Source organism: Mauremys mutica, chromosome 1 (genome assembly GCF_020497125.1).
Source record: "Mauremys mutica isolate MM-2020 ecotype Southern chromosome 1, ASM2049712v1, whole genome shotgun sequence".
NCBI lineage: Eukaryota > Metazoa > Chordata > Testudines > Geoemydidae > Mauremys > Mauremys mutica.
In genome coordinates this window covers 190,095,751-190,116,712 of record NC_059072.1, presented here as the reverse complement: position 1 = coordinate 190,116,712, position 20,962 = coordinate 190,095,751, and the positions used below count along the sequence as shown (strand labels likewise).

The window sequence follows — 20,962 nt, the reverse complement described above, 5'->3', positions numbered from 1 at the left end:
AAATGTATTTGTATTATGGTGATGCCTACATACCTCAATCAAGGATCAGTGTCCCATTGTGCAAGGTACTGTACACATTTCAAAAAGAGAGTCTCTGCCTCAGAAGCTTAGATAAATCTGAATTGGTTCTGGAATCAGCTAGAAAGTAAATATACTAATAATTTCCAAAGAAAAGACAAAAGGCTTGGGATTTTCAAAGGGCTCCAATGGATTTAGTTGCCTAAATCCCATTGAAATCAGTAGGAGTTGGGGACCAGAATTCCTTTGGGTCCCTTCAAAATTCCAGCTTTTGGTCCCAATTCAGGATGGCATCCTCATCCATGAAAGCAATTACTCACCTGTTTAACTTTCTCCTCATGGTGTCATTACAGGGAAGACTATAGATATGTCTATTATGAACACCTCTGAGAGCAGCATGTAGGGTATATGTAGCTACACATAATGGAGAATGGCAGTCTACATCCTGCCAGAGCCTTTCACTGCTTCTGGAGTCTTTCCCCTTGGCAGGAAAAGGCTCTTGCAATGGGACACTACACTGCTAAAAATAACAGTGTAGACATGGGAGGTGCTGCTTGGGTGTGCAGAGAGCCATGTAGGGTAGGTAGCCTAAGGGTTCAGGCCTGGAGGGTCCACAGCTCCCAGCCCACTCCAGCTTCCAGCTTGGCCAAGGGCGGGACCTCTGGTGGAAGGGGCGGGGCCACAGAGTGGGAAAAGGCACCTGGCACCCCCAGTTTTGGGAAGGCTCAGCCACCGCTAGTTGAGGCACATCTTTACTCACCTAAGCAGCACTTCATCATCTACACTGCTATTTATATCCATGCCAAGGGTGTGTGCAGTGTGTGTACTCTACATGCTGCTGTAAAGAGTGTGCAGTGTAGACATGCCCTTAAAGCTGTCTGGGTACCCTAAATGTGCTTTTTTTTTAGGGTTAACCTTAACTCTGAAGTTCCTGAGTTTATAATGCTAGTTTTGGGGGTATTACAACATCCTTATAATGTATTGAACACTAAATTATTGGTACATACTCTCAACCTTCACTGATCCAAACATAGTTTGTCTGGGCTCTAATAAGGACCCAATCCACCTCCCATTGAAGTTGACAGAAAGATTTCAAGTGACGTCAATGATAGCTGGACCTGGCACTAAGAATGTCAACTCTTGCTTTGCATTTTATCCCTTTGCTAATACAAACCAGTATATTTTTTAGTTTTTTTGTTTTCCAACTGCTGTTCACTGAGCTTAACATTCTAAAGATTTTTCCAGTTATTTCCACATCCTTTCCCCATACAGTGGGCTGAATGGTTTGGTTCTTTGCTCTCAGACAATTTTTCATGTAGCTACCGAGAACTACATTTGCCATCTTCTGAACCATTCACCAAGGCAATCTGAATCCTTTCAGGTTCAGCAACATTGTTCCTCATTATTTGCTCTGTGGTGGAAACTCACTCCATCACAGATTGCGGGAACACAATGAAGACTTAAAAAATCAAACAAACATCTACCAAGTGTCATGCTGTCTGGAGTGTCTCACGACTGTTAGTGCCAAACTCAGGGCAGCCTATCAAGAAGCAGGACAAAAACGCTAAACTGCTTGTACGTTCTATAATTAGATTTCACCAACCCAGTAACAAGTGTGAACCCCCCTAAGCACTATAGCAGTCGTACCATGGAGTCACAGACAGTCCCCTTGGACATTCCAGTCTATTTTGCCACCCAGGCAAGCTGGACTTTGTGATAGATGGTCGCTTACACCAAAAATTACAACAATATTCAGTTTAGTCCCAGCCCCAAAGGGCCAGTGACTTACAATTGTATTCTGCTCTCAAACCAAAGACAATGCTTGTAGCCAATCCTGTAACAAACTATTTAAAGGTTTATCAACTAGGAAAAAGAAATGAGTCATTTACACTTAAAGCAGGTAAACATACACACATAAATGGGTTACAAATTTAATTCAAAAGGTAATAGAAACTTCTATAATAAGCAAACTTTTATGTCCTTTATCGCTAATCCAAGACAAGCAGATTGGGGATCTTTTGCTTATGTTTGGGAATCTTTGCCCCTCAGAGGCCAGACAGCTTAAAGATACCAATTTCTGCTCAACTGGCATTTTTATGCCCTTCTCCCTAGAGTCCAAGCTGATGAGAGGAACATTTCTGCACATCCCACTCTTCATGAGTATGCCAGGAGCAATCAACAAAGTGCTTGTTCTGTCTTACAATAGCCCATTTGGATTCAATAGGCCTTCCTGACTGGCTAGAGATAACCGCTCCTCATGGGTGCAAACCAGTATTTCACACTTGGTCATATTTCTTTCCTGACTGGATTTACAGTTTCAGACAAAGATTATTACAATTACAGAACAAACATTAAGGAATTACCTCATAGCATAGGTTATAGATATTAGAAGTGAGATTAATGCAGCAATTTACAAGTATTTCATAAATTCTAAACACTAATCACGTTGTTACAAGACTAATACCTAAGTTAGCAATACTAACACACAAGTGAGTCAGACTGATTTCCAGCTATGCATTTGATAGTATTCACTTGAGGCCTAGGGGCCTTGGCATGAGTGGCACCTGGTCTACCAGCATCACAACTAGTATAGAACGCTAAGGAACATTCTAGTTAAAACCTTTAAAAACCACTCAAAAACCTCCATAGGTAACACAGTGAAAACAAAGGGTCTGATTCTCTTTTCACTTTTTCTGGTGTAAAGAATTCCATTGCACTCAGTGGTTTTACATTGGGGTAAAAACAGTGCAAGTGAGAAGACAAATAGGTCTAAGATGAAAAACAAATTAAAGTGTTTCCGTTATTCCAAAAGCTGGAATCCTCATTCAAGATGTGCCTACACAAGCCTAAAGTCAATTACATCTAAAGCTAAACAAGAGAAATCTTTAACATACCAGTTAAAAGCCTGATCTGCAACTCTTATTCAATCAAATAGCACAGATATTGCTACTCAGTGGGATTAAGGTTTGCATAAAATGGTCTCTTGCACACCATTTTATATTCATAGAGAAATAAAGCAATAGCAGAAACATAAAAGCTGTTTATTTTCCAAGCAAGACAAATTAATTTGCAACAGGAACAATAGCAATTTGCAAAAGGCCCTGTCCTCCACAGCATCACTGCAACCCTCCACCCTCCGCTCCCAGCTACCTGACAATGCAGTGCTGCCAGAGCTTCTTATGGTAATACCCCCTCTGACCTACTGCCTTGGAACATGCTCCTCCCACTTATTTGGGGTAAGGAGGGGATTTCCCATAGCATGAGGGGAAAGTCAATGCTGCATGATATTAAATTAACATTTCTGTGGATTTACAGTGGAATTGCTGGAAAGGCTGAGGTGTGTCTTGATCTGAAGCCTACGTCCTTTCCATACAGATCAGTAGAGGGCTGTCTATGGGTTCATAGACTGGGGGAATTGTGTTACAGTGGCCCCTCTCTCACGTGAAAGTGTGAGATTCAAGCATAGAAACTCCATAACACACAGAGATATCAACAAGACAACATACCCCATAGAAACATAAAAGCAACAGATTGTTGCTGAAAGTGAAGTAAAAGTGAAGAAAGTGAGAAAGAAGCTAAAAGTGAGATGTATAGGAAAAGATATAGCATACAAAAATAATTACAAAAAATAACATTACCTTTGATTAAAGCCTGGGAGACTGGCTAGGTAGCAGAGTTGTAATAGGGTAAGGAGAAAATGGAAAGGGATTGGGAGGAGATCTGTTTTGGAATGACTAAGTTTGAGAAAGCATTGGGACATCCAGGTGACATTAGAGACACAGTTGGAGATGTAAGACTGAACAAAAGAGGACAGGTCAGGAATCAAAAGGTAGAGATTGTAGCTGAAACCACTGGAGAAGATAAGCTTGCATAAAGAGACTATATAAGAAGGGAAAAGGAAGGAACTGGGTACAAAACACTGAGTGACCTCAACAGATAGGGAAGGCAGTGAACCATCAAATAAAACATTAAAGGAGCAGTCACTGAGACAGGAGAACACTAAAGCATGGAAGACATGAAAAGAGAAAAAGTGGAAGGGAACAGAATGACCAATTGTCCAGTGCAGCAGAGAGCAAGAAAAACAGGAATTAAGGCATGCCCTTTACAATATTAGATATTTGAATATGATAATGCAAATACCTACATTGATTACCTGATGAATGAAGAGTACTTGTTATCATGAATATCTACATACCAAAGGAACAGCATTCCTTTGCAGAAATATATACTGTAATGAGCATAATGCTAAGTAATCTAGTATCTTCCTCCAAGGAAATATGTACACTAATTACATTCACCCATTTTTTAGTTAATACGTTTACACAATTGTATGGTATAAGACACTATATTTTTAGCCACAACTTGGTTGCTTGAAGAGTCCCTATGCTGTCTGTATAGAATAGTGGTGGGCAAACTACAGCCTGCAGGCCACATCCAGCCTGCCAGCTGATTTTATCTGTCCCTCGAGCTCCCACTGGGGAGCAGGTTCTGGGGCTTGCCCTGCTCCCATGCTCCAGCCGGGGAGTGGGGTCAGGGGGCACTCCGCACATGCCACAGCTCCACACAGTTCCTGGAAGCAGCGGCATGTCCCCCCCTCTGGCTCCTACATGTGGGGGCAGCCAGGGGGCTCTGCAGGCTGCCCATGACCCAAGCACCGCCCCCGCAGCTCCCATTGGCCAGGAACTGCAGCCAATGGGAGCTGCAGGGGCAGCACCTGCAGACGGGGCTGTGTACAGAGCTGTCTGGCCACACCTCTGTGTAGGAGCTGGAGGGGATACATGCCACTGTTTCCAGGAGCTGCTTGAGGTAAGCGCTGCCCAGAGCTTGCACCCCTGACCCCCTCCCGGGCCCCAACCCCCTGCCCCAGCCCTGATCCCCCTCCAACCCTCTGAACCCCTTGGTCCCTGCCTAGAGCACCCCAAACCGCTCATCCCCAGCCCCACCCCAGAGCCCGCACGTCTACCCAGAGCCTCACCTCCACCTCCACCCCAACACCCTGACCCAGCCTAGAGCCCCCTCCCGCGCCCTGAACTCCTCATTTCTGGCCTGCACCCCCAGCCAGAGCCCTCACCCCCTCCTGCACCCCAACCACAATTCCATGAGCATTCATGCCCACCATACAATTTCCATACCTAGATGTGGCCCTTGGGCCAAAACGTTTGCCCATCCCTGGTATAGAACACAATCTTAAAAAATCAAAAAGCTATTTACAGAAAGATTAACTGAATGGATCTGTTATGAAGACTGGGAAGGAATTTTTTTTTAAGATTGTTCAGTGTACAAGAAGTATGTTCATTGCTGAAAATAAGATTTGTTGCCTGACTTTTGCATATCCAAGAAAGATATGGCGATTAAATATTATTAAACTACCTTTGAAACAGAGCCCTTAGTTACATTTAGAATGATTGAGAAGAGAGTCATGTATACTCCTATGTAGGGCTCAACTTTATAAACAAAAACAGTAGTGTGTGTGAACTTTTCAAATTGCCCAAGTAATGGAAAGCTATTAGTGTATGTAAGAAGAGAATAAAATAAGCTTATTAATTAAACAATATTTTTGAGAGCAGCAAGGAGAGCATGACTGTGAAAATTGGCCTTGTGGGAGAATTAAACTGGTTTAGAATGAACAGGGGTATAGTATTTTTAAACATAATCCTGAAATAGAGCTAATTCACAATTTTATGTGACTCTTTGATTAAATGTGTCAAGGTTGAATCTCTGTGATACTTCTGTGTTCACCTCAATTTATATTTTATTAGCTTTGATCCTATATTTAAAAAGTCACTTTATATCTATAGTATTATATGGACAGTCACAATAAAGAACTTAGGCCAGAAGAAGTCTGCAGAATTATTTTGAAAAAAAAAGAAACAAAGGTTTTATAGTGTTATTAAATTATCCACTAGTCATATTTTTAAAAGAAAAAAAAGTAGATCTCATAGATACAAATATGATGATGTGGTATTAGGGTATCCCCAAATACCTATTGTAGCACCAGATACTTGTTTCATTTATTAGTTTATTAGAGGGTGGGGACCTGGGAAGATGTGTGGGAAGGCAGTGGTGTAGTAGAGGATGAGTTCCCAGTCTCAGAAAGACATTGTAGGAGATATTGAAAAATGTAAATAAAATCTTCATCACAATTTGAATTTTTGAAGGACTGGAGCCACAAAATTTGGATCTGGATTTTGAAACTTTGCCAATCAAAACAATAAACAAAAAGATCAGAGGACTTTAAATCCAGAATTTTGGTTTAGCACCAAATGTAGAAATGTAACAGAGTTTGGATTGTGAACCACCTCCCATTCAAATATATCAATGGTGTTTCTGTTCAGGGATTTGATTTAAGTACAACTCTAATTTGAAATAATAAAAGACCTATTAAACCCAAGGTTATTCATCTTTGGGGAATGCTGGTCATTCATAAATTGCTTAAAATATGTTATATGAGTTTCTGCTCATTGATCATTTTAAAATGAAGTTCTGCTCAGCAAACTGATTGTGTAAAAGTGCCTTGTGGGTGTGATGGGGTGGTGGTGTTTAGGAACACAGGGGTCATCTGTTCAGTCACCCTAGGCACAAGTGATAAAACCATTAAAATTCACTGTAATTACTAATTAATGGTGCTAGCAGGTGAGTCCAATTAAGTCCAACAAGGATATAAGAGGTGGAAGCCCGCTGAGGGGCTTGCAGGGAAATGTAAAGTGTAGGCTGATCTTACAGTTGTGTAAGCACAGCTTCCCTCACCCCGGGACATAATTTGGACAGTAATTCAAGATCACTATGTTCTGCCTATCTTGGCCTGATAACAGTAGGTTTTCATGTTTATTTATTTTTAATAACTCTGGATCAAATGTGCTTTGTTTAATGCTAAATTGCCTTTCCCTCTAACTTCAAGTCCTGTCATCTCATTCTGGGATTTGAATGTAATACTACGTTCTTCCACCACAGACAGCTTATTCATATTTACTTACATACTCAGTTACAACTTTGCTGTCTTCAAAATCTACTTTCAGAAGACTGGGCAGACTTGCCCTAGTGTAACTGACTTGAAAGCTTAAGAAACAAGATTGTTGTTAATGCACAGACTCTAGCTTACTCTCCCATAGCTGCTTTTAGCTAAGCACAGCCAACAGGAATAAAAAGCACTAAAAGTTTATTTAGTTCCCTGGGTAAGAAGATCAGGCTTTGAATACATAGCAGGTACAGATTTGTTCTAAGGATGGTACTGTTTTTGACATAAAGCACATTCTCCACTAGATAGTGACTAAGTGATTCATAAACTAGAATTTAAGCTATGTCTACTTCCTGTAGGTAAGTGCACCGTCATACAGAATTGTATGCAATCTTACATTCCTCTTTTTAGCATGTATTGCTTTCAATTCATGATACTTGTAGAATTATGAATATCACTTAGCATACTACAATTCTCACTGAATAAACTATATAGGCTTAAAAGAAGGGCATTTACCTCCTATAGACCATCTATATTTTTATCAAGGGGCTTATAACCTATGAGGCTTCACAATTCTCCTGTGCCTTTTGGTGTTCTATGGAGTGAGAACAATGTAGAGCTTTTCAAAACACAATACCACAGCTATTTTTTCCTTCTACCTACAATAAGTAAAGTCAATGTATGAAAGTGTGTGTTCTTCAAATATTTAATTTAGTTGTTAAAGATGTTTAAATAAATCTTCAGTAGATCTGTTTGGGTGAGCTAGTGAAAAATACCAACACAAAACACTCTTTTAAATAGTCCTTAACTTAACTTTCAATTTTGCTACTTACAAAGGGGATACAGCTGATTTAAATGGGATAAATATATTGAAAAATGTTAAATCTTAGGAATTAAATTAGCAGCTTCAGGACCAGCTGCTAAGTCTATTAGGACAAGCAGGAAGAATATCAAAGTAAAAAAAAAATACCTTCACTTTTTCCCACTTTTGTCTGCTGCTTTCTCCATTGATATTCTCCCTGGTCTCAATCCTGCAAATACTTAACCATGTGCTTAACTTTACTTGCATAAGTATTCCTTTGAAGTCAGTGGCCTATTCACATGGATAAAGTTATTCATGTGCATCAGTGTTGGGGTCTAAACTAGTATTCATTAAAGCTTTGGTTCAGCAAGGTTCTTAAACACACTTCTGACTTAAAGTACATTCATGGGTGGCAAGTTTGTAGAAATTTTGGTGGGGCCCAGAACCCGCCCCCCCCCAAACTCTGCCCCCACCTGCCTAAGGCTCTGGGAGACAGTTTGGGGGGGGGTCTGGGGTGCAGATCCTGGGCTAGAGATTGGGGTGCAGGGTGCAGGCTTTGGGATGGTGTTTGGGTGCTGGGTGCAGGCTCCAGGCAGGGGGTGGGTGTGCAGGAGGGGGTGAAGGGTGCAGGCTTTGGGATGGAGTTTGGGTGCAGGTTCTGGGCTAGGGGTGGGGGCATAGGAAGGGGTGAGGGATGCAGGCTCTGGGAGGGAGTTTGGGGGTGGGAAGGGGTGTGTGGGAAGGGGGAGGGGATGCACCCTCCGGGAGGGAGTTTGGGGATAGGAGGGGCTGCAGGGGTGAGAGCTGTGGGGCTGAGGATGAGGGATTCATGATGCAGGATGGGGCTCAGGGCTGGGGCTGAGGATTAGGGTGTGGGGGGATGAGGGCTCTGGCTGGTGCTGACGGGTTCATGATGCAGGAGGGGGCTCAGGGCAGAGGGTTGGGGTGAGGGCTGTGGGGCTGAGAATGAGGGGTTCATGCTGCGGGGGGGGCTCAGGGCTGGAGCAGAGGATCAGGGTGTGGAGGGATGAGGGTTGGGGCTGAGGATGAGGGGTTCATGCTGCGGGGGGGCTCTGGCTGGGGCAGAGGATTAGGGTGCGGGGGGATGAGGGCTCTGGCTGGGGATGAGGATTAGGGTGCGGGGGGATGAGGGCTCTGGCTGGGGATGAGGGGTTTGGGGTGTTGGAGAGGCTCAGGGCTAGGGCAGAAGGGCAGGGAAAGGGCATCCTGCCGTGCCAGTAGGGAATGGAAGGCACTAGGACCCTGGGGCAGCAGACAGCAGTTCTGCCGGGAGCCACTCTACTCCGGCAGCACAGAGCAGGCAGGGGAGAGGCGCGCGCTGCTTTTTGTCAGGTAGAGACGCGGCACGGGGGGGGGGCGGACAACTGGGGGGGAGGTGGTAGGCGGGGGCTGGGACCTGCTCCAGGCAGGGACGCGGTGTGGGAGGGAGGCCTGCGGGGGCCGGGGCCCGATCCAGGCAGGGCTGGGGGAGAGACCCAGCTCCAAATATTGCTGGAGCAGGGCACCTAGCCCTAATATTCCTGGAGCCCGGGCACCGCAAATGTATATAACCTGCCGCCTATGAGTACATTAATAGTCCCTTTGACTTATAAAAATACACAGATACTTAAATGCTTTCCTTAATCAGCCTCTGATATCTCACTGTAAATTATTACAGTGGCATTTCTCACTACCTGCAACCCTGCCCCCCACCAATCAGCATCAGTGGTGTGATCCTTGTGTGAGCTATTTATTCTATTATCAGTTTTTTTATTAATGTCTTTTAGTTTTCCGCAAAGTGATACTCACTTTCCAGAGCAGATTATCAATAGCAAGTCATTTGTTTTGGTTTGCATTAAAGTAATGGTTATATGCAAAGGTTCAGCAGCTGAGTAGAGTGATCTATTTTTCCAGTATAAATACTGTTGGCCTCATCTTCAGAGGCAGGGGAAAGTGCAAGATAAAGGACAAAGACAAAACAGAAGAGGACTCGGGGGATGAGACAGAGAAAGAGAAAAGAGAAGATGATAAAAGGAGAAAAATCAGAAGTTTATACCAGGTGAGGGGAGGAAAGATGATCTAGCAATTAGGGCATCACTCCTGTGATTCAAGAGGCCAGTCTTCAATTCTCTGTTCCACCGCAGACATCCTGTGTGATTGTGGTTGGGCAAGTCATTTAGTCTCTCTGTGCTTTGGTTCCCCATCTGTAAAATGGGTATAATATCACTTCCTCCCTTACTAGGGTGTTGCAGATAAACCCATTAAAGATATGAAGTGGTGGGATACTATAATAGTGGAGGGACGGGGGCATATAAGTATCTAAACTAGAGATGGAGCAGACTGTGTGCATTGTCTAGAGTAAGAGATGACATCAGGCAGGTTGGGGTAAGAGGTACAGTGTCTTTAAAATTCCTTCTCAAATCAATGAGAAGGGATTTCAGTGGTGGCAGCACAAAACAATCCCTACCAAAGTGATGTGAAACATTCCCAGAGAAAGCAAAAACCCAGATGAAATGTAACTGACTGGGGACTCAATCCAAATATTAAATTGTGTGAAGTCAGTTAAAGGATGTGCTGAGAGCTGCTCTGTAAAATGTGTATATTGTGTTTGTGACTGATAGTTCATTTAAATGGATTTGGGGGATGGAAGAAAGAGAGCTGAGTTACATTCACTTTACTAGTCAAGAATGTTCTATTTTTCACCCCTGAAGAAACAGACCTATTTCATAAAAATCACAATCCGTTTCATCTTATACATGTATACACTATTAAATGGATGGAAGACTAGATGGCTCAAGGTATGGATGATGGAATCTAATGTCTTACTCCTTGTTACTCTTCAAACATAGTTCAGGTGACTAGTAACCAAAGTTATCACACCTGCAAAGTTTGGTACCCTAAGTGGAATGATCTGGAGGTATGTGTTTCCCCTACACTGTTCATCACAAAATCCACTGACACAGTTGACACTAACCAGCAATGTTTTTGAAGGAACAGCTCAAGGGCAGACTGAAGAAGCTTTCTGATGCTCCTGATTTGTAAGATAAATACAACACATCAGTCTCCCAAGCTGCTAAATTGGACCTTTTCACCTGAATTACATTTATGTACAATCCCCATTTTGGATTTTCTGCTGCTTTTTATTGATCCTTGAGAGACTGATTTAGTTAGTAACTGCTGTGTGAAAGGGCTAGAAGGTAGACAATGTTGTTATTCAATTTTATGTAACATTCCTTTGTGTACTTGAAGGGTTTAGCCAAAATTTCTACAGAATGTGTTCAGGGCACAGGTCTTATATGCTCATACTGTAATTCAGAGACGTCAAAACTAACTTTGTATGGAACAACATCATTAACTGCTCTTCAGGGAGGATTATTGCCATGCCAAATTGCAAGTTTCAGCTGAAAAGGCAAAGTTTTGATTATTTTGAAAATGGCTTTTTTTAAGGTACTTCTATGACTACTCATTATCATAGTATCTAAATAACTAACCATCTTTACTGTATTTACCCTAAAAACACTCCTGGGAGATAGGAAAGTACTATTTATTCCCATTTTACAGATGGAGAACCAAGGCACTGAGAGACTAAATGACTTGCCCAAGCAAGTGGTAGAGCAGGGACTTTAGAGACCAGTGGTAGAACACAGGTCTCTAAAAATCTTGGTCTCTTAACCACTGGGTCATCCTTTCTCTCCATGGAAAATAGGATCATGGCTCATAGAAAATATTTTATATATTTAAATATAGGAGCTTTGTTGCTTCCATTCTGAGTTATGCAGTTCCTTCCTTTAATATTATCTTGCACTTACTGTGTAAGAGCACTTGTCATATGAATGTCTCAAGTGCTATAGTTTTAAACATTACTTAAACCTGTAAACATAAGCAAGTGTATAAGGGGAAACTGTGGTAAACAGAATTTGAGTGGATTCAGCTTCCATTAAAGTCAATGTAAAGGTTCCCATTGACTCCAATGGGAGTTAGATCAGGCCCTGAGTAATTTATGAAAATTGATTGAAGTAAGATTTTCTGGAACCCTACACTGACTGATTCTACCTCATGCTACTGTATCTTTACAGGAGATATGTATACACAGTCTCTCTTCTTATTCAGTCTCATGTTAACTTTCTTACTCACTGAATATATTTTACTAGCCTTTTCACCCACCAGCTTAATCTGAACCTAAACAGTTCCTTCTTTTCCTTTTCTGACCACTTACGTCTCCCCAGCCATAGCTGTCAGTGCCGACGAGGGGGGGGGGAAGCTGCTACAAATCAGCGGGGTCTGGCTTCCCTAGCTTTGTTGGGCCTGTTTAGCTGATCCGCCCTTGCTGGGGGGCCTGAAAAAAAATTTTCACTGGGGCCCGAACCCGCTCTCGGTGGTCCTGATAGCTGTGATCACCTTGACGATGATGTCATGTAGGCCAGTCAAGTTGTTACTTAAAAAATATATCTTTGTGCACAGCAGTGAGCAGCTAGAAGCTGTTTTGTGGACGAACTGCTAGCCAACACATTTGCTTCCTTATGGCAGTAGCCAACAATCTCCCAGGAGTATAAGCCCTCTGTGCTGGATGCCACTCATGATAGTTTGGTAAGTTGGTTTTTATTTTAATATACTGTTGTTAGATAAGAAAACTCTCTTACAAATAAAGGGTGGATAATTGTATATTTCCTTCCTTCCCTGTGTGATAGGCAATGGGGATGAATTAACACTGCTTGTAGGACTATCATTTACTATCATTCACCTCCTCGTTTTGTGTTACTTTTGCAGCCTTAATATTGTATTAAAATAGTTGCTTGTCTATGCACAGAAGCTATTTAACGAAACAGGTTAAAGCCATTAAAAACTAACAACTTATATTGTGTTAGCTGCTTGGATAAACGAACGCCAGGTTTAAATTGAATTAAAAGTGTCAATAAGAATTATCACTGGCTTAACTAAATGTGTTTTAAAAACACTTTTAGTTAAACTGGTACAAATTTGGGTGTAGACCAAGACTTAGAGTTTGTCAGGGTTTTAAGATCACCAGATCAACAAATTTGTTAGATCCAAATAGAGTGTGTGTGTGTGTGTACATGCTATACAGTAAATTCATTATTTTAATGAAGAACGTAAATGCAAAGCAGAACATAAAAAACCCAAAACTGATACATGCATTATGGGATCTTTCCTCACACAGAAATATGAAATGACAGTCTTTAAATCTAATTCAGAAATATATTTGTGTGATGTAAATAAGTCTTACATTATTTTATTACTTATTGGTGATCCTGACTGTCATCGCTGATGGTCGAGATTTGATGGTTGTATTGAATTATATGGACTGGACTCTTGATTAGCACAATGAAGCAGTAATTCAAGGGAAATACCATGTGCACTCAAATTCTTGCTTCTGTCAAAAAGGTTATACAATGATTTTGGATGCAGCCTGTGATCTAAGGAAAAATGATTGGGCTCAGGGAAGACTTGACATGTGAAAAACAAGTAATGAAACAAAATGGAAAAAAAGAAATAAAAACAACTCAAGAAGAGATGATAAAATGCCTTTGGTTTGTGCTGCTGGATTTTGAAGATGACAATTAATAAATATAATTGAATGTAACTAATATTTTTAAGTTTAGCTGGTGAAGCAATTTGAGGCACAGGAACTTGGAAAGAGTTGCACCTTCCAAATGTTGAGGCTAGCAAAAAACCAGAAAGATCCCAAGGGACTGCTCTAATGTATGTATTGGGGAAGCATCACTTTGTGGGCCATTGCTGAAGCCCAGAGTAGCCACACTGCCTCCCTCTCCTGAAAAATCCCCTGTTGCCAATGGCCCCAGAATGCCTTACAAAAGAAGTTGTGAATTGGGGACCGTGGCTTAGGGCAGTTGCCCATCATCACCAGGGAATCCTCTGTACATATCTGGGTTACTCAGTGAAGAGAACTGCAAGCTGTGGGGCACCTACTGCAAGCAGAAACCAGAATAAAGGCTTGTTAGGTCTGAATTAGAACCCCCAACCAGGGGTTTGTTGCCTTTCTGCTAATTATTAACTGTTGTGATGCGCCTGATTGTGTCAAAATTCATTGACTATATACAGTTTCCCCCATTTAAAAAAAAAAAGGAAGCACAACTAGCTGACCCAGTAGAGTTCTTTTTCGTTTGCGGGTGTTCTTGGTTTTTGTGCTTTTTGGTGAGTGCTACCATCTGCCTACTAGAGGAAGATTAGATGTGACCCCCGTAGGAGTCAATCAATACAGCTTTAATGTAAGAAGCTCAGATATCAAGCTGACAAGCCCAGAGTAAGAATTTAAACAGAAATAACTGTTCAAAAGGCATGCAGTTGAATTTGTGTGGTTACTTCTTTTTCTTCCCTCCCATTGAAAATGGTTGTGTTCTTTCTGCTGCACTCCGCCTTCTGATGAAATCACTAGCTCTGCCATTTTTTTTATAGTACTATGGAGTGATTGTATTTGAAAGGACATTTGTGGTCACCTTTTCCAGCCCCCTGCAGCCCACTATAGTTTATATCTAGCTTTTTAATCTTGTCTTTAATGCATGTAAGGATTGAGCAATAACTACTTCACAAAGCAAACCATTCTACTCTGATTGTCCTTCCTGTCAGAAAGATTTTTTTCCTATTAACCAAGCTAAATTTATTCTTTTAATTCATCCAATCACTCGTTGTTTTATGACTAATGTCCAGTGTGACTAATTCTTCCTCTTAAGTTATTGGCCGTTAAGTATTTATACTGTTATCATGTTCCTCCTTAAGTGTCATTTCTTTAGACTAAAAAAAAATGGAATCCTTTAATTTTACATTGTAAGTTGTATTTTATGTAGAAATAAAACAAGATGGGGTTATCAGTGATTTGTCTTTTCAAAGACACTACAATAGTTAAAATAATTTACTATTCTGTGATGTTCTGCATTTGACTTAGTAAAAGCCTTTTCCTTCCCCAGGAGCAGATGAATGACAAAAGGAGAAAAAGTTTAAAACAGTCTATGTCTCTCTCCTTGAGTTGTGTGGGGTTTACAGAGAAAACAGGGCTGTTTGAAAGAATAGCTGTAAAACATGATTTCTGAATGTTACTTTTTATTCTGTATCATACTATTCAGCATTTGCTAACTGCAATGTATTTGAAATTACTAGATGCTAATTTTTAAGGGTATTTTATTAGATTAAAGCTAAAGGCACAACCATAGGTCCGAATTAATACTGCTTCACTATCTATGGTCATTTCTGCCCACAGCAATCTTTTTAGAAAAGAAAGAAAGAAAAGACCAAATTAATCCTATCATTCATCTGGGGAGCTGTGTTACCACTGGATAATCACCCTGTGTCTGAGCAAAAGCAACATCTCTTAAGGGTCTGTTTTCTTGTTCCTCCACTCCTGCATCAGGCATAGAAATAGAGTGAAGGAGTGTCACAGTTCAGGGCCCACCAAGGGCACACACTTTTAGGCTTCTGGTTCCCTTCCTTCACCTCTCTTGGGCGGAGACCGACATTTCTCTCCCTCTAGACTGGAGGCTTTCAAAGATGCACAGTTCCTGACCTTACCCTGTGATATCCCCAGTAAGCCAGACTTTCTAATCAAGGAATCAAAGGACTGGAAGGGACCTCAAGGTCATCTAGTCAGTCCCCTGCACTCATGGCAGGGCCAGGTATTATCTAGATCATTCTTGACAGGTGTTTGTCTAACCTGCTCTTAAAAATCTCCAATGATGGAGATTCCACAACTTCCCTAGGCAATTTATTACAGTAACCACCCTGACAGTTAGGATATTTTTCCTAATGTCCAACCTAAACCTCTCTTGCTTCAATTTAAGACCATTGCTTCTTGTCCTATCCTCAGAGATTAAGAACATTTTTATGTACTTGAAAACTGTAATCATGTCCCCTCTGTGTTCTCTTCTCCAGACTAAATAATCCCAATTTTTTTCAGTCTTCCCTCATAGGTCACGTTTTCTAGACCTTTAATAATTTTTTGTTGCTCTTCTCTGGATTTTCTCCAATTTGTCCACATATTTCCTGAAGTGTGGTGCCCAGAACTGGACACAATACTCCAGTTGAGGCCTAATCAGCATGGAGTAGAGCAGAAGAACTACTTCTCGTGTCTTGCTTACAACACTCCTGCTAATACATCCCAGAATGATGTTTGCTTTTTTTGCAACAGTGTTACACTGTTGACTCATATTTAGTTTGTGGTCCACTATGACCCCCCCAAATCCCTTTCCGCAGAACTCCTTCCTAGGCAGTCATTTCCCATTTTGTATGTGTGCAACTGATTCCTAAATATAGTACTTTGCATTTGTCCTTATTGAATTTCATCTTGTTTACTTCAGACCATTTCTCCAGTTTGTCCAGATCATTTTGAATTTTAATCCTATCCTCCAAAGCACTTGCAACCCCTTCCAGCTTGGTATCATCTGCAAACTTTAGAATTGTACTCTCTATACCATTTATCTCAATCATGGATGAAGATATTGAATCAAACCAGACCCAGAACTGATCCCTGCTTGACCCCACTCATTATGCCTTTCCAGCATGACAGTGAACCACTTATAACTACTCTCTGGGAACACTTTTCCAACCACTTTTGCACCCACCTTATAGTAGATCCATCTACATTGTGTTTCCCTAGTTTGTTTATGAAGTTATGTGAGACTGTATCAGAAGCTTTACTAAAGTCAAGATATACCATGTCTACCGCTTCACCCCATCCACAAGGCTTGTTACCCTGTCAAAGAAATCTATCAGGTTGGTTTGGCATGATTTGTTCTTGACAAATCCATGCTGACTGTTACTTATCACCTTTATCTTCTAGATGTTTGCAAACTGATTGCTTAATTATTTGCTCCATTATCTTTCCGGGTACAGAAATTAAGATGACTAGTCTGTAATTCCCTGGGTTGTCCTTATTTCCCTTTTCATAGATTATCACTATATTTGCCCTTTTCCAGTCCTCTGGAATCTCTCCTGTTTTCCATGACTTTTCAGAGATAATTGCTAATGGCTCAGATATCTCCTCAGTCAGCTCCTTGAATATTCTAGGATGCATTTCATCAGGTCCTGGTGACTTGAGGACATCTAATTTGTCTAAGTAATTTTTAACTTGTTCTTTTCCTATTTTAGCCTCTGATCCTGCCTCATTTTCACTGACGTTCACTACATTAGACGTCCAATCACCACCAACCTTCTTGGTGAAAACTGAAAAAAAGAAATCATTAAGCACCTCTGCCATTTCCAAATTTTCAGTTATTCCCCACTCCCCCGCATTGAATAACGGGCCTACACTGTCCTTGGTCATCCTCTTGCTTTTAATATCTTTGTAGAATGTTTTCTTGTTACTTTTTATGTCTCTAGCTAATAGCCACCCTGCACTTTTCTTTCTCACCAGAGGTTATGAACAGCATAATTGCCAACAGTTACAAGTAACCACACAGCACTTTATTCTTAAGGTTAGAGCATTAGAGATAAAACATTAAAAATAATAAGCAAATCTGCATGCATGTGAAAACAGCTTACCAGAGGTCACCCCACCTCCACCTTCAGACTAGGGTGTCAGTTGTTAAAAACTCACAGTTGGGTTTCCCCGTGCTTACAGGTTCATAACTGTCTCAGATTCAGATCCAGAACAACAAGATGGTCAGTTCAGCTGTTTCTGTATATAACTTGGGCCTTCGATCTCCACTTTCTGGGAACAGGTAATCAGCAGACAATCACACAATCAGGCAATCAGACAATCAGGGCACACCTTCAACAAAGTGGGGTTTTGCATAACTGGAGGAGAGAAACTTGAATTAATTTCCCACGAGGTAACTCACAAGGAAATCCACTTCACACTCACTGTTGCAAAACACTCTTGTCTGGCACAATTTCAATATAGGCCTTTGAACTCCCAGGCCTCTCATCACAACTCTCGCCTAGAGAGGTTACATGCAATCCAAACCCATAATAATATATAAATTTTGCACCTAATACACTGGACCCAAAGATAATTAATCTTAATTCAGTAAGGTCTCCCAAAGATATGCAGGAAATTGAAATATCTGTCACAAGGAAAAAGGTACATTAAAGTTAAACCACCTGTGTTCTTCTCATATTCTGGCCTCAGTATAACTTAGAGCATCTACTCTGTGCTTCCCATAACTCCCTATAGGTGTAGCATAGAGTGGCCCAGGCTCTCCCTCACAATCTCCTCTAGCCAGTCCCCACCCCATGCCTACCATATCCTGAATGCTGGGAACAGGGCCATTATAGAATCTTTATACCAGGTTTACATTGGCCAGAGAGGCCCCCTTTGCAAAGGCTATATTCAGGGGACCATTTCCATCCTCAGGGAGGCTTGTTTATACTTCTAAAGTGGTGTAATGGGGCCTCAGTGTGACCAAAATTGAGACTAAAAAGATCCATTTAGGTGCAGGTATCCAAATGGACACTTTTGGAGGACAGAGTGACAGACTCTCCTGCTCATTGCCAAACCTTGCAGAGTTTGGCCCTGATATAGGGGCTTTTGTGCCCCCTCAAATTTTGCAAATCCAGAGATTATGCCCTGCATAATTCTCTTGCTTAGGTTAGGATGGGTTAGGCTAATAAAAAGCACATAACTATGTTTATTTTAGTGTAATCTCCTTAAAATCATTGTTCTACATCAACCTATTTAACGCTATCTGAATTTTGTGGCACCCTGACAACAATTAAGTTGATGACAAACTTGTCCTCTCCTGCAAATGTGCAATGGTTTCTATTAAATGCTAGGGCTGGAATCTTGCCAGACAAACTTCCCTGTGTGTTTATCAATCTGCTCAATTTTAAACTGGGAGATTTGTAAGTATAGGTATGAAGCTAAAAATACATTTCTTGATAGCATGTTCATTTGGATTTTTTTCCCCTGCAATCCATGGGAGCAAATGGGAGGATTTTCCATGTGTTTTGATCATCTTCTTGTTTTAAATCTCCTTTTCATAATCTGTCTTTTGGAAGTATTTAAAGAGAATATTTGGAGCTGTTTCACACCCAGGTGACAAACCTACTAGATTCCAATTAAAATATGTTGATTACTTTGTATATTTTGTGGGTTTGACCCATTTAAATTAAGAACTTCAGATTTTGTATAATGAATTGTATCGTTTGAGATTTGACTCATTTGTTTAACCAAGATTACTTCAGACAATACTGGTTTAGAATGTAGGGCTAGATTCATTAGATTCAAAGGAAATATACCAATTTTCACCAGCTCAGAATCCAGTCCTTAAATTTTCCATTATCTGCTAAGCCTAAAATGTTATCTACATTTTTATAGAAAACTCCTCAGACTCTAACAGAATATAACTCTAAGTGCAGTATATTGTTGCTACAAAATTATAAAAGAGGGTTAAAATACATATATAGAAATTATCTCAAACAATTCAATTGTTATATTTTAATGTTGTCTCTTATGTGCTCCCAGAGGTTCCACCAAAAGAAAAAAACAGGATTGTGAATGAACAGCACTGATAGGAATTCTTTCTGTAGGGGAAATAGTTTCAATCTAAAAGTTATTAACTCTCTTATCCTTTGGGACATTAATATGTACACACACACACATCCAAAAATACTACATTTAAAGAGAGTCAAGTTTCCAAAGTCAAGAACTCAAAAGTTAGTAAATGGCAATATTAAGTTTGCCAAAGTATATGATCATTTAATAAAGATAGCATCACAGTGCAAATACATGGGTCAACTGGCATTTCTAAGCTTTTCAATGCTTGTCTTTGGAACCTCAGCATTCTTTAAATATGGGGGGGGTTAAATGTAATTTCACACTACGCCTGATATTCTTCATAGTTGTATGATTATGAGATGATGTAATTTTGATGCATCTGGTACAAAATATGTCTTGTGAGGTGTCATTGGAAAAGTTATCCGCTGAATATGATAGTCCTATTTGTGTGCATATATCATTTTTGTATCTGAAGTTATGAATATTGACTATGTATCTGTATTTCAAATGTGGCTACACCAGAGTGACACCCTCTAGACAAAATACTTCCAGTCTAGACAGCTGGTCATGAAGGGCCTATTCAGTGTAATGCGCCATTAGGGGAAGCAATAGGCCTTAGGAGAAGCTTATCTCTCACCTGGTGAGCCTTCCTGAGAACACTTCAGATGGCCTACGGGTAATGGCTGCTATGACACAGCAAGGTATGCGAGGGCATGTGACCAGACCACATGACACTGAATTCCATCATGATACTGTATTTTTCCACAAACTGGACTGGGAACTGAGTTTGGAACAAAGGGTTCCCGCCATATGGGAAAGCTATATAAGTCAGGGAGCGACATAATCTCTTGGCCTCACTCCCCACACAAGGGAAGTCCTTGAACCACCAGAGGAACAAAGACTGAACTGGGGGAAGTGCTGGTCCCAAGCTAAAGGGATTTCTAGCATGTGTTTGGAAACTTGGTGGACTGCTTGTATCATAAGTTAGGGCTTGTCTACACTGGCAAGTTTTGTCGCCAAAAATTGCCTTTTGGCAACAAAACAATGATAGCGTTCATACTGCAAGGTCACTTTTTTCTAAAAAAACCCACCTAGATTTGGCGACAAAAAACTTCCACCCCGTGAGAGACTTTTGTGTTTTCCCCTCCCTTTATTGTCAACAAACAGCCAGTGTAGACACCACGTTTTTTTTATTTTATTGGCCTCCAGAAAGTATCCCACAATTCCCATGCTGCCCCTCTGGTCAGCGGTTTGAATTCCACTGCCCTGCAGAAACCTGCCCCTCGCCCTTGCAAGCCCAGGGATTTTTAAATCTCATTTCCTGTTTGCTGGCTTCCCAGAGGAGCTTCCCAGATGGCTTCCCAGGTGAGCACGCCTGGCTATTTCACCAAACACGCTTCCACTTGAACCATCACTGAGTTGTTGGATCTGATCAATATATGGGGAGAGGAGTCTGTTCAGTCACAGCTGCGAGTGACCCATAGGAATCAGGAGACATAGGGGCAAATTTCTTGGGGCTTGTGTGAAAAGGGCTATGATCAGGACACGCAGCAGTGCAGAGCGAAGATAAAGGAGCTGAGGCAGGCATGCCATAAGGCTCAGGAGGCAAACCATCGCTCTGGTGGTGCACCTAACACCTGCCGTTTCTATAAGGAGTTGAATGCTATCCTCGGTGGTGACCCCACTTCTGTTGCTGATAGCCCCATGGATACTTCGCATGCAG

At 41.2% G+C, this 20,962-nt stretch overlaps 1 long non-coding RNA gene across 1 annotated transcript; it reads left to right on the top strand.

Moving 5' to 3' along the window:
* The first annotated feature begins 6,716 nt into the window (after nucleotides 1–6,716).
* On the top strand, nucleotides 6,717–13,594 carry LOC123357795. The gene is made up of 3 exons (XR_006575608.1): nucleotides 6,717–6,829; nucleotides 12,237–12,362; nucleotides 13,176–13,594. It is a non-coding gene; the product is annotated as an uncharacterized LOC123357795 (long non-coding RNA).
* The last annotated feature ends 7,368 nt before the right edge of the window (nucleotides 13,595–20,962 follow it).